Source organism: Acinonyx jubatus, chromosome A1, assembly GCF_027475565.1.
Source record: "Acinonyx jubatus isolate Ajub_Pintada_27869175 chromosome A1, VMU_Ajub_asm_v1.0, whole genome shotgun sequence".
Taxonomy (NCBI): domain Eukaryota; kingdom Metazoa; phylum Chordata; class Mammalia; order Carnivora; family Felidae; genus Acinonyx; species Acinonyx jubatus.
Window position 1 is genome coordinate 151,169,133 of NC_069380.1, and position 13,739 is coordinate 151,182,871.

The window sequence follows — 13,739 nt, forward strand, 5'->3', positions numbered from 1 at the left end:
CCAAGAGCTGTCCTCCTGGGAATGAGTGTGAACCCATTTGACTTGCTCAGACTGCTTACATAATTATCAGCTTCTGATTTGTAATTGCCGTGTATTTGAGCAGTTCGAGCAGTTCGAGCATATTCAGGCATTTAGGATGCAAATACTGTTTTTAAATTAGGATTTAGACTCTTGCTCTCTCCCAAGAAATAATTTAATCCATAGTATGGCTGTGATGTACAAAAGTTGATGTCATTATCTTTTCTATGCATTATTCCAGCAGTATCATAGATTAGATAGAATTCTGTGGTTTATTCAGAAAGCCTCACCATCTCATAGCATGCTTCTATGGGAAAGCACACTCTGTGATACACATATTAGAAAAGGATGCAGGGAATCTGTCTTTCTTACTCAGCCACAACCCCTGAGCATGGTTTATGTGACAGCCATTTGTGCCAATAGATGTCTGCAGACTAGTGTTCTTATTGCTCACACTTTGCAACTCAGGCTAGAGCCCTTTCTCCTCCACTTTTCCCAGCCCCATGTGGTATGTTTGGCACATTTCAGCACCTGCGACACAGCTCTCTCCTTATTTCTCTTTTTTTAATGTTTCTCTTCTGTTTATTCCCACACATGCAGTAATGGCAAACATATTTCTTACTTTAAAAGGGATGTATTCACTTATAGCCATAGGCCACTTCTATGTGTCTTTCTGTAGCAAATGCTTATTGTTCTTATCTTAAAGATGAATTTGAACATGCCTGTATTATACTCTTTTGTTTGTCTGTAATCAGGTGAATCACTGTTGTTGTTACTCCCAAATACAAATTTCTGTAATTCAGTTCAAATAGCAAATTCCCCTAAGAGAAGTCACAAGATTAAACAGCGTCTGTACATGGCCCCGTTTCAGAGTTGCATGAAATAGCAGGTAGCTGGGGTTTTGCTTTGAGAACCAGCAGAACCCAGTGAAGCCAGACTGGAGAATGGAGGGGGGTGGATTTAGAGGGAGAAGTAGGGACCAGGTAATGTCATGTCTGCTCGCTGATGATAAACTACTTTTGTTTTATTCTAAATGTGACGAGAAGTCATGACACAGTTTTGGCTGCTGGGTGGAGGATGGACTGTGTGTGGTAAATAGTAGATGGTGGAGGACAGTGAAAAAAAGACAACAGTGAAGATGTCTTTGCAGGAGTCCAGGTGAGAGATAGTGATGGCGTGAACTAGGGCCTCAGGAGTGGGGAGAAGAAGTTTCAGGTTTGCACTGTATTTTGAAGGTAAAGCCAACAGGATTTGCTGCTGGATTAGATGTGGCCTGTGAGAGAAAAAGAGGAGTCCAGGAAGACCCCTGGTTTGAGTCCCTCAGTCTTTATTGATTCCTTTCCTTCAACACACCAGTTTTCCATGTCATTTCTTCCTTTCAGAAATCAACTTCGAGCAGATACTCCATTACTCACTTGCTTGTCCTCTCTTCTCTCACCACCCACCTCTGGAAACTTACAGATTATACCTGTTCTGTGAACTTTCTAACAGATTTTGAAATCCTTGATCTTTCATCAAACTCTTCTGATTGACCAAAGACCAGATTCTTTCCACATAGTTTATTTAGTTGGGAGAAAGAGTTTCCGTAGCTATTCCATTCTTAACCCAGTAACACATGTTGCCTCCCGGCTACAGTGTGCTACCTTTTAACTGAGAAATCCTAATGCCTCATTTTCCCCTAATATATTTTCTCTGGCCATTTAATCCCACGTTTTAATGTATGTACATCCATGTAAGTGCCTGTCATTGATTTTTAACACCTAGAGGACAATCCCTGCCTTATACTTTTACAATTAGGTTCTAAATAAATGTTTTTTAAGTGACGATAGCATTTTAATTCCAATGTAGTAGACAGTGGCTTGTATGGTAAGAATTATAATCACAATTTCACCCATAATCAGGTTGTTTTCTCCTCACATTTTCAGGTGATGATGTACCTGAGTTTTTCTGAAAGCAGCACTCTGCTCTCATTTTTCAAGGGCTGGCCTCTTTACCACACTGAGTTTACCAAGCTTTCCACTATGCCAACATCATACCGTCACCATTCTACCACATGCGACACCTCTTTCCCAATATTGGAAAGCCACCTTTGTGTTAGAAACTCTTTGGAAAGGGATGGGAAAATCCTTTATTTTAGGGGAAAAATGACATCCCATTTACTTACTAATAAATCTAGAATTTCCATTGAGCTGACTTTAATAGTATGTTTTTATGAACCATGTTTAGCAAAGGGAATTAATTTCCTTTCAGTATCACCATGGACTTTTAGAAACCAAGAATGATTTATTTTGTTTTGTGTCTAAGATTAACCAAGTTAAGAATGGAAAAATCCTATTAGATCATAAGAGACTGTTCCCTTCCCCACTGCAGGATTATGTGCTACAGTATATTTCCTAATCTTTGTTCTTTTTAATAACATTCTTCCTGTATTCATTTCAAAGTCATTACCCCAAAATATTTCCATGAAATTATATTGTGCGTGATTTCAGATAGAGATAAATTTCTTATGTTTGTTTTATAATACACACCAAAGTTTATTTTTTTTAAATATTGAGCAACATTTATCTCTTTCAAATGGAACAATCATAGTAGTGTCTCTGTGAATTTAAATAATAACAGTATTTTCTTGTACTTGAGTAACTTGCAGTATAATTTTGGAATAGTAATATTTTGTTTGGAACACAGTGTGGACTGTGGGTCATTTGTCAGATATACTTTACAAAGAAATCAGAATGTACCCTAAATGGAGAGAGGGAAGCAGATCAGGGGTGTGTTTTCTTCTTTGGCTTTCTGTTTTTTGATACAAAAAAGGTGGAATTGATAGACTAATGATCCATTGGTACATGAATAACTTAAATAATAAAGTAGTAGTCTGTATTCTCAAGTAGTGTAGAGATGTACAGGTGGACCTGTCAGACTTCAGCAGGTGACTTCTGCTGTGGTTCATGATTCCCAGATGGTATCCAGCCAGCACTTAATCTGTTCAAAGTTAAGTAAGTAAGATCTATCCACAAAATATAGGTAGGAAATAGTATAAACTAAATTAATCACCAAATTAGTTATTAGGTACGTCATTATTTAATACATTAAATAGTGCTACTGTGGACATTTGTCTTTCAACCTAATGGTGTGTGTGTTTTGAATTTTTCTCAAAGATAGTTTGAAAATCATCTGGCTTTTGAAAAAACAAACTAGCTAACTTGGGAAACAAAAGAATAAGCCCAAATGTTATATATCACTTAAGTTGGATTTGCATATTATATTATTAACAGTCGGCAATTAAAAAGTCACCTAAATTAATAAATGTACTTTTTTCCACGAACCCAGGGAAAATCTACTAGTTTACTACTTAAAAACTGTCCATGGCTCCTCAGTGCATCCCAGATGAAGTCTAAACTCCTTGGCATAGCATATGCTCCAGTACCCACTGATGCTCAGTCTCCCCTTGCATCCCTTCTCTTTGGCACATCTCCCTCCTGCCCCCTCACCCGTATTCCACTGCTCTCCTGTCTTTACCACTGGGGATTCTGCTGCCACCTGCAACTTTGTCTTTCTTTGCCTGGTGTATTACTACTCATTCTTCATGCCTAGCGTCAAATGGCTGGGTAGTTTTTCTGGGCTTGATGAGGTGCCCCTGAAATATTTTATATTCTCTGGGTTTTTCTAAGGGTGAAATGATGCTTTTTTCATGTCTCTATCCCTGTGTTCATCTACGCCACTGTGTGCTAAGTATTTGACAGCAGGGATATTAAAGGTATTTATGGAATTTGTCAGTAAATTAATGAATGAATGTTATAGTAACCCATCCGTGGTTGGATACTACTAATCAATACTTTAATGACTAGTCCAGTATTTTCTAGTTTTTCATATTTCACACAAGTGAAACAATTTGTGCCTATTGTATTTTGGTACAGAAGCCATTTTTTTTTTATTCACCTTTGCTGTGAATTCAGTGGCAGAATTTTACTCTAATTATCTCAGATAAATTACTTGCTCTCACACGGTTGTATACTAAATATTGTGTGCATTTGCCCTTCTGCACATTTGCCTGGGTAAAGAGTGATATCACAGTATCCAAGGAACTCTCAGAAACACTTAAGAAGTATTCTACTCAAAACCAAGTGTGACATGAATACATAGTTCTTTGGGTGTTTGGAATCTCTCTGGGGAAGCTGACACTTGAGACAAACAAAAAAATGCAGGGCTGTACACAGTTCTGTTAAAATGCTCAGAGGATAAAATAATTGCTCTAGAAATTCAGAGTGGAGATGATAAAGAAGGACTAGGGGAGGCATATGAGTGTGATTTTAAGGGCGAATAGGGGGCAGAATGCCGCAGGAGGTTGGTTGGGGGCATCATAGCAGAGGTCCAAGCTCTGGAGAATGTTTGCTTGATCCCCCTTCCTCACTTTACCTATTCTCCAGACACTCCGATGTGTCTGCTGCTATGCACAGGATCACACTAGCCAAGTTCTGGGAAAGGGTCCAGTAGGAAACATGTCAGAAACTTCCTGGCCATAACAGAAAATTGCTTCAGTATCAAATTGCTTTGTTGCTTGGGCCTCACATCTGTTTCCTTGTCCTTTCACCAACCCCTGTGCTGGTTCAAGTGGATCTCCTGATTCCTGCCTCCTTGACCTTGTAACCATTCCAGAAGCCTTGCCATTGTGCCTCAGGGTTCTCATCTGCCTGCTTGATTTTTTTTATTTTTATTTTTTTCCTTTGGTCTTTGAGCTCCTATGACGTGTATGTTCTCATTTTCTGCCTGGCTGAGCGAGGCTCCTGACTTGCTCCTCTCAGTCAGATTCTTTGCTTGTTAGTGAATCTGGCTTGCCATCGATTTAGTTGCTGACCTCTAGTTTTTAGTATAGTTGGCTTTCTACCCATCTAGACTGCATTTCCAACCAGAAGATAGCGTAGTCTCAGTTTCCTGCCCTGCATCTTGTTCTGTCATAACTATCAACTCACTTGGCATGAGTGATTCATTTATGGGAAGACTGAAAAAATAGGATAAATTTATGAAAGGATTTCCAAGATAGGTTGAAGTTGTTATTTCACTCTCTATGCCAATAGTTTTTGAAGTAGGAGGTTTGCACTTCAAAAATACACAGGATGATCCATTGGGGTGTGGAAAGAAATTATTATAATGATTAGTCCATTGTGTTTTTATCTTAAATTTTTTTTAAGAATTACCATTATTTAAAATACAAAAGAAATGAAAAAATGTAAATATTTAGAATAAAAATAAATAGCACAAATATTTAAATTATAGATGGACCAGTTTACTCTATATGCCAGATGGTCACATAACCACGTGTGGCAACAGGTTTCTGGAAGGAGCTATCCAAACTCCACGTCTTGTAAGAGTTGACAGTGGGGACCTTACATGTTTATTCACTTTCAGCATATTTGAAGAATTGCATTTTATGTGTGCCTAGATTTACAGATTGTGTTTTTAGCTTTAACCTGAATAGCATTCACAAAATGATCAAGTGCCTTAAAAAGATTCTGGTCAAGAGCTACAGATTATATGCATCTGAGAACTAGAAACACAAAACCTATACACTTAATACAAACTCTTCCTCAACTATATACATAGAAATCTTAAAGGTTAAGTATAAAAGTGAAATAAACACTATTTTAAAATGACAATACCATGCTCATTCACTGTGCTTTTTATCTCCAAGTAGAATATACACATAGGATGAGGTTCTTCATCAAAGATATTTTTATATCTACCTTTCAAATTGTCTTGGAATTTACCAGTTTTTGTTGGTGGAATCTCTATTACAACTGATTAAAAATACCATTGATTTTTGCTCTAAGTGTAGTTAAGAAAAAGTTTGTATTAGGAGTATAAGTATTACCTTTGACATGTGATTGCATCATAAGGAGTACCTTCAGTCTGTAAGTTTTGGCAAGAATCTTTTTCAAGATGTATATATGCATGTTTTCCCTGCTATCTGAAAATTCACTTTATGCCACTTTGTTTTTACAAAGGACCTACAGTAGCTGTTTGCCCTAACCAAGGGAAATCCAAAGAGGGTTTTCACTTTTACAAAATGGTAGCTGTCTTTTGGCTTTAACACCATTTCAATTTATGTAAGATTTAATAGGAATGCTCTACTTTCAGATAGTGGGAGAAACTTGTATATGTGTGTGTGTGTGAATATATGTGTGTGTGTGTGTGTGTGTGTGTGTGTGTGTGTGTGTATAATGTGTGTGTGTGTGTGTGTGTGTGTATATATATATATATATATATATATATATATACAGAGACACGCTCATGTACTTCTCACAATTTTTATCTTTAATAGCAAGAAACTATTGGCCAAAAATCTATTTTTTATGGGAATACATTTTTTTATAGCAGCAATGGCAGGTTCTTTTGTCAGTGTTCCTCTCTATTCCTATTAGAGTTCTCATCAGGTGTTTGAACTTGGCAACTCATAAGAGAAAGGATGACATTAAAGTAGTCTGAGATCGTCTTTATATTAACTGAGTTGTGGCCATATCTTATTTAATGTTGAAAAATAGACTTACAGTTAATGGGATTTCTCTCCATTCTACAAATAAACCTAGTAAAGGAGTTACAAAAGAGAACTATAACATCTTAAATACCTTCGATGGGTTTACCAAGGAAAGTAAAATTATAGCTATAAAATCAGTGTGGTTCTATTTTTAAGTGAAATTCTTTAGGAAAATAGAGTAGGTAGGTAGCGTAATGAGAGTTCTGTTTTTAATTTACATAAGTCTTTCATGTATTGACAACAGTGTGGCTCTTTTAGACTACTTGGCATTTAGCTTTTGATCTCTCTGTATTCTGTAAATGTTAGGAACCACCAGTTTGTCTCTTGATCCAAACATTCCCATCTAGGCTGAATCCATGATCAGTTAGTTACCCTTGTTAATTCAAAATCTATTAAAAGGTGTTATTTGGATTCATTCTCTTAATATTTCCATTGAAACTAAAAATTGTCCAACAGTATTGTTTTTACATACTTTTTACCTAGGAGAATAAAGTTTTTTTTAGCTTATGGTAATTTTTTATTAATGCAAAACATATGAAATGAATCGCACAAAAGTTGACCTTGTAACTTCTCACATGTTATATTAGTAGTTTTAATATTACATACTAAATATATAATGCCTACCTCCTTTATTTGTGTATTTATTTTGGCCTCAGCCTTCTCAGCTTTCTGAGTCTCCCAAAGAGTATAAACTTTTTGGAATCAGAAACAGTGTCCTGGACTTTTTTCCCCTTGTCCTGTCAGGAAGTTAAGTGGGGACTTTACCAAATCTCTCCAAAAAGTGTCTTCCAGTATCTCAGGTTGAGAACGCCTGTGCCTAAGAGAACAGTTCAAAGTGTCCTGTTGATTGGCTCCATAATGATTAGACTGCCAAGTCTACAGTGCTTCAAGTCTGCTTGGCTTCAAAACTTGGCTCTGCCATTTCTGAGCCGCACGATGGCGGCAGTTGACTTACTGAGCCAATCGCAGGGAGTTGTCATGAGCATAAAATGCAAAACAGTATATAAATATCCTGACAAGGTGCCTGATACACGGTAAGGACTTCATATATAAAAACTGCTATTATTGTCATTATGATTACGGAGAGGAGAAAACCTTGTTCAACAGGGGTGTTTAAAGAGGTAATTAACCTCTCAAGACCATTGGTAAACAGCAGCAAGCCTGTTGTAATGCTGATACCAGGTCCTTTTATAACGAACGAAGCAGGGGGGGGGGGGGGGAGGAGAACCGGAAACAGCTGAATAAGAAGACCTAAGTCAACTGGAGGCCTGACTGGCCTTAATGATTTTAAGTGACAGTACCAAGCATTTCTCTTGACCTTCTGCCAGCATTATCTTTTGCTCAAAGTTAATTAATTCCAGTTCTCAGATCTATATTGTCCACATTCACTTTTATGTAGTAGAAATTTGGGACTTTTATATTTCCATTTAAAACAAATTTTCATTCCCCTTAACCTTTCAGGTTTGTACTATATGAAAAACAAGACTAGACAAATATAGCAGGTCTTGAAAAAACCATTTTCAGTATTGAATGAAACGAGAAAAATTATGCAGAAGCAAACCCTAAAATCAAAAGAGAGCCATTCCTATATTTGGTGAAGAGAATTGGAATATTAAGAAATGTATTGTTAGAAGCACATATTAAGAGTTTATTTTATAAATATAATATATATTTATATATAATATATAATATATATATAATATATACACTGACTAATATTATAGTCAGTATATATACTAATAATATATATATACTGACTATAATATATATACTGACCAATAATATATATATGTCATATATATAATATATATACTAATATTATACTGTATAATATATATACAATACAATATATATACTGACTTCTTTAATCCTCACAATGGCCATCAGTAAGTAGTTATTGTTGCCATTTTGCAGATGAAGACATTGAGGCACCAACAGTTTAACTTTGCTAACGACAAACATCTAGTAAACCGCTTAGTAGCTAGCTCTGCTCATGCCTAAACTTGTGTCCTGTCAATTCTATGTGAATTCTATGTTCACATGTATTTCTGATGATTAAAAGGCTCAGTGTAAAAAATTCGGTGCCACACTTAACTAGGAGTTTGTGTTTTCGCCTAAGTAATTGGGTTTCCAGCAAGTCATGTGCATTATACACTGCAGAAATGTAGGGCCAGTGCCTTCTCAGTAATCAGTAATTGCTTAGGGCAGGGTGGAAGCAATCTCTGTATTTATCCAACTCTAGAATGGAAGTGTCCCCTCTCATAGGAGCAGCCATTACACCAGTAATCAGAGAATCGGTGCTCTTATCAATTTCACACCTAACCCAAAGAATAAACCTGAATTTGTAGACTTTTTACTACACTATCCTGTTATATCCATATTTCCCACTTCCCTAGTGGGAATTCTTCTTTTTCTGATTTGGTGGAAGTTAAGCAATTAGGTCTAATAGAGGTTTTACTTTGGAAAAGTGGTAACATAAAAATAGTTTTAGAGATAATGATTAGTATACATGTGAAATTGTAAAATGCCTTTAGTCGTATTAAGATTATAATAAAATTTTAAGAAGTTGTCTTCAAATTTTAGTTTTCCTCAATTGCAGGAAATTGAAATTTGATGAGGAAACCTAGATACATCCTCCATTTGAAGTAGTTCAAGTCTGTGCCTTAGAAGCCACATTTATCACAATTCATGGATCTCTTCTTATTGCAGAGTAGTTTTCTAAATATAATCACAAAGAGAGACCTTCCTGTCCATAAACCTCATTCTGAAATGAGTTCCATGTGAGTGTCCACAGAAAGAACGAAGCCAACCACAAGGCACTTTCAAGATACATGTGTTCATTTCATTTGAAAATATTGAAAGTTAGTTGTTCATCGATACATGATACTTTCCTCATGCCTCAACATCATAAATCTTTATAAGTGAATATCATGCTATATAGTGTTTGGTCACCGTGGCATGAATTTTGAAGATTTAATAAGACCCTCTTAGCGTGAATACTTTAACAGTGAAAATCTAATCCTTTTTTCAGTATGTGCAGTAGAGGATGGGACTATTTTAATGGACCCAGGTTTAGCTAGTAATAACATCTTAATAACTTTAGGTTGTGCCAGCTGCTGTCCTAACATGGAGACTGTCTCATTTAACCTCACAACAAATCTTTGAGTGAGCTACTCTCCCTATTTTAAAAATAATAAACCTGAGGCTCAGAGAGTTTAGCTAGCTTGTCTAAGATCACAAAACTATTACGTGGTGATAAACTGTCCTAATTCTAGACCAAAGAATTATAGATAATAGGCTTAGTGAAGCATAACTATATTAGTGTGGTTAGTGTATTACCAAAAATTATGTAAGTAAAAATTGTGTAAATATAATTACTTTATCTAATAATTGACCTTTAATAAAAGAGATACTTCTCCTGTTTCTCCTTGCTTTTCACTTACCAGGAGCTGCCAGATCCTTTTCATTAACTTTATAGGTCAAGTGGTTAATAATCTTTAAGTAGACCTTTAAATTCACCAGCTAAGTTTATTGATTAACAATAACAAAAAACAAAAGCAGCCTGTTTTTCAAGAAACCCCGTCTAAATAACAGTAGTCATGTGATCACAATGTTTTAATTACCTTTAAGATCTCTTAAGAGACGAATTCTCTAAGTGACTATTGGAACATTTATGAACAAAGATAGGTTATGGTCTCTGCCTGTGTGCTTTCCTCATAACTGGATTTTGTGATGTTTGTAATTTTTTATTTTTCTTTCTTTAACTTTGAAAATTTTATACATAATTAAACTTTATTTTTAATATTCATTATTATTAATTTGTGGGGATTATTCCCTAGAAAATACTACCTTCTCAAGATAGTACTCTTAAAGTAATCCTAGAAAAGGTAATATATTCAGATGTAGTTTAGGGTAACTTATTTTTAATTATTTGTTATAAGGTATTTATCATTTGCAAAAAAATAATAATTTAGAATAATCAATATTCTGATTTAAAAGCACCTTGATGTTAAAACAATTACTTTGAAGTTTGTTGTGTTGAGCGGCTCTGGAGTTTGGCTTAAGAATTCAGATACTATTTAGTCCCCCAGACTTGAGTATTACGTATTAATCTCTATGGCCTTTGCTCTGAAATCTGGGGAAGAACCACATGAACTGAACATGATGAGGTCCATGACCTTATTTGTTTGTTTTTCCATTGTGTCTGAAGGCTAAACTCTTTCAGGAACGCAAAAAGCACTGCAAAAATGAACATTGACTGTGGGATTGGTAGAAAAGGGGGTGGGAACCAAGTAAAAAATACACATGGAGTTCTAAAATTAGCCTCTGTTATCACTGTGCTGCCCATGGGGGGCTGCTGGCTGTCCTGTGGTTGAGAGGACTCTCCCCCACCTTCACTGGGACACTCTGACGAGGAGCCCAGCCTTCTGCTCACAGACTTTCCCTTATATAGTATACTCCATGGGTGCACTTCATCCTTAGAAAAATTACCCAAATTCACTTCAAAAGAGCACATCAGTTTATTTTACTTACAATTATACACATAACGAATAGTTCAGCATTTCATAGCTCATTCGTGTAAATATTTAGTCTGTAATGATAAGGATTTGGGCCATACTTAGCATTATTTGTTGATACTTACAAGCCCTTGTACATTTGTGATTGTCTTATATTTGGGGTGACAGATTATGGTTTAGATGGGTATGGGCAGGGACTCTTGACCTCTGCATAGCATTTCCCAGATGTTTTCTTAGGTGTGGACTGGCCCCAGGGCTTGGAGACTTGGAGATGTTCAGGGGGCATTTGGATAGAGTTTGTCATTGGCCTCCCAATGAGTTTTCAGTGTAGCCACTTTATGACATTTTTGTGGGATTACCTCTAGAATCCCGTTCCAGGGAGTTAATTGGAAGTAACGATTACATGTAACAAGGCAATGACAATTCTTCAAAACATGGATTTAATATAACAACTTTTCATTTGTAGTGGCACCATACTGTCATTTAAGAACATTAAAAATATGAAGACATTTTGAAATTGATAACATCATTACACTAAATAAAATCTAAAGGAAATGTATATTTTCAGCAGTTCTGCCACCAATGGATAAACTGATAAGGCCCCTTTGTGGTGGAGCCTGGCCATTTGAATTTTCAGGAACGTGTGCAGGTGATCTTTTGGGCACCCCAGGTGAAGAACCAAAGTTTGATATAGTTTCAGCCAGTGTGTATGTTACTTTATATTCTTTTTATATATTCTGTTTTACTTAATGTGATATCAGATACTTACAGTGCTCTTTTATAATCTTTAAATTTTTCATTACAATGTTTGTATATTTATATATTATAATTTTTTGAATCATTCTTCTAATGTTGAGTTTCATATTTGCAAGTTAGTGGAGGACAATGATGCATTATCATTTGGTTTTTACTGGATCATTTCCCGACCAAATCAAAGGGAATGAACAAACCTTGCTGTTCATTGTTGCCACATTGCTTTCATAAGAAGGGATGTGGCAATCCCAATACTATCAGCAGCGAGTGCTTGTTTCACCATAGCTTTCCTGGAATTGGGAATTATCATTTACTAAAGCACATTTTAAATCCCCATCCTTTTCAGGGCTTCCAGAAATGAGAAGAGAAAATACCACAAATAGCGACATTTATAAATAAAGCCATGGATAATTCCCTGGAAGCTGGGGGATATAAATAGTGCTGTGTCTATAATCAAATAGATACCAGTAGGTTATTCTCATTTAAAAGTGACTTTCTAAATCATTACCAACAAAAATTTATAAAATGTAAATTAACCTACAACAACCAAAAATGAATAAAAATTAACTCTCATGACTTATGCCAACTGTGTGTTTAGCAGTTAGAATATTCAAAATGAGTAAACAGGACTGTGGTGAATCAAAACAACATGAACAGGTGTAACCTGCTTCACATAGTTAAGGTTTATACCACACGCAGAATCTGACACACTGCTGGGGAAATAAATTTCAAACCTGATCATCTCTGTAATTGAGAGTCCAGACTTCTTTCCTTAAAAGAAAAAATCAGCCAGAGAGCCTCACCTTATGTTTTTTATTATCCTTAGGCTATAGAAAGCGTGCTTTCAAGCAGAAAGTAGATTATTAGCTAATAATGACTTGAAATGCAGATATTGAGAGAATATCTCTAAACTTTGTAAAAAATGTTTATTTATTTTTGAGAGTGATAGAGAGAGAGAGAATGAGTAGGGGACAGGTAGAGAGAGAGGGAGACACAGAATCCGAAGCAGGCTCCAGGCTCCTAGCTGTCAGCCCAGCACCCAGATGCAGAGTTCAGTGAACCATGAGATCATGACCTGAGCTGAAGTTAGACACTTAACCAGTGGAGCCACCCAGAGGCCCCTATCTCTAAACTTTTGAGTTGGACTCCTCTTCTTCCTCTTCCTGTTCCTCACCTTCTATCATTTTAATCATCACCACCTTTTTGTAAGTGGATCATTTGTAGTTACTATACTGAATCCTACTTTTTTTTATTTAATCTTTATCATGGCTGTTAGAGAGATGTATTTGATTCCTCCATTTTTCAAATGAGGAAACTGAGCAGGGAGGAAAAAACCGCACCATTCAACACTGGTTGTACAACCAGTAAGAGCAGCAGCTGGAATTTGACTGACGTAGAGTGAGTCCCTCAGTATCTACCCTTCTTCCATGCTGAAATCAAACATTTCAGTGGACTTGCAGAGATTATTTGGCTTTCACAGATGCTATGGTTTGGGCGCTAGATCGGCTCAATCTGATAGTTGTGGAAGGTGCTAATTTTTGTGGGAAGTAGTCCAAGAGTTTTGAATCAATTCTGATTCTAATGATCCTCCAGAAGGTTTTCTTGACTTTCAGCACACTGTAGAGGTTTTATGACAGGACATGTCTACTAGACTGAACGAAAGCCCAGATCTAGAGAGAATAATCTAAAACATCTGTTTTTCAGAGGCCAGTCCTCTTTTATTGACATCCACTCATCACTAGGTGTTTTTTTTTTTTTAAGTTAGTTTATTTATTTGAGAGAAAGAGTGAGTGAGCAGGGGAGAGCCAGAGAGAAGGGGATGCACTGTCAGGGCAGGTCCTGACACAGGGCTCGATCCCATGAACCGTGAGATCATGACTTGAGCGGAAATCAAGAGTCAGATGCTCAGCCAACTGAGCCAC

The 13,739-nt window shown here is 36.3% G+C and overlaps 1 protein-coding gene across 4 annotated transcripts in view; it reads left to right on the forward strand.

The window, feature by feature from the left end:
* The window catches only part of ADGRV1 (adhesion G protein-coupled receptor V1), a 556,802-nt gene that overhangs the window by 289,400 nt on the left and 253,663 nt on the right, over positions 1-13,739 (forward strand). The gene's annotated exons all lie outside the window — the stretch shown is intronic.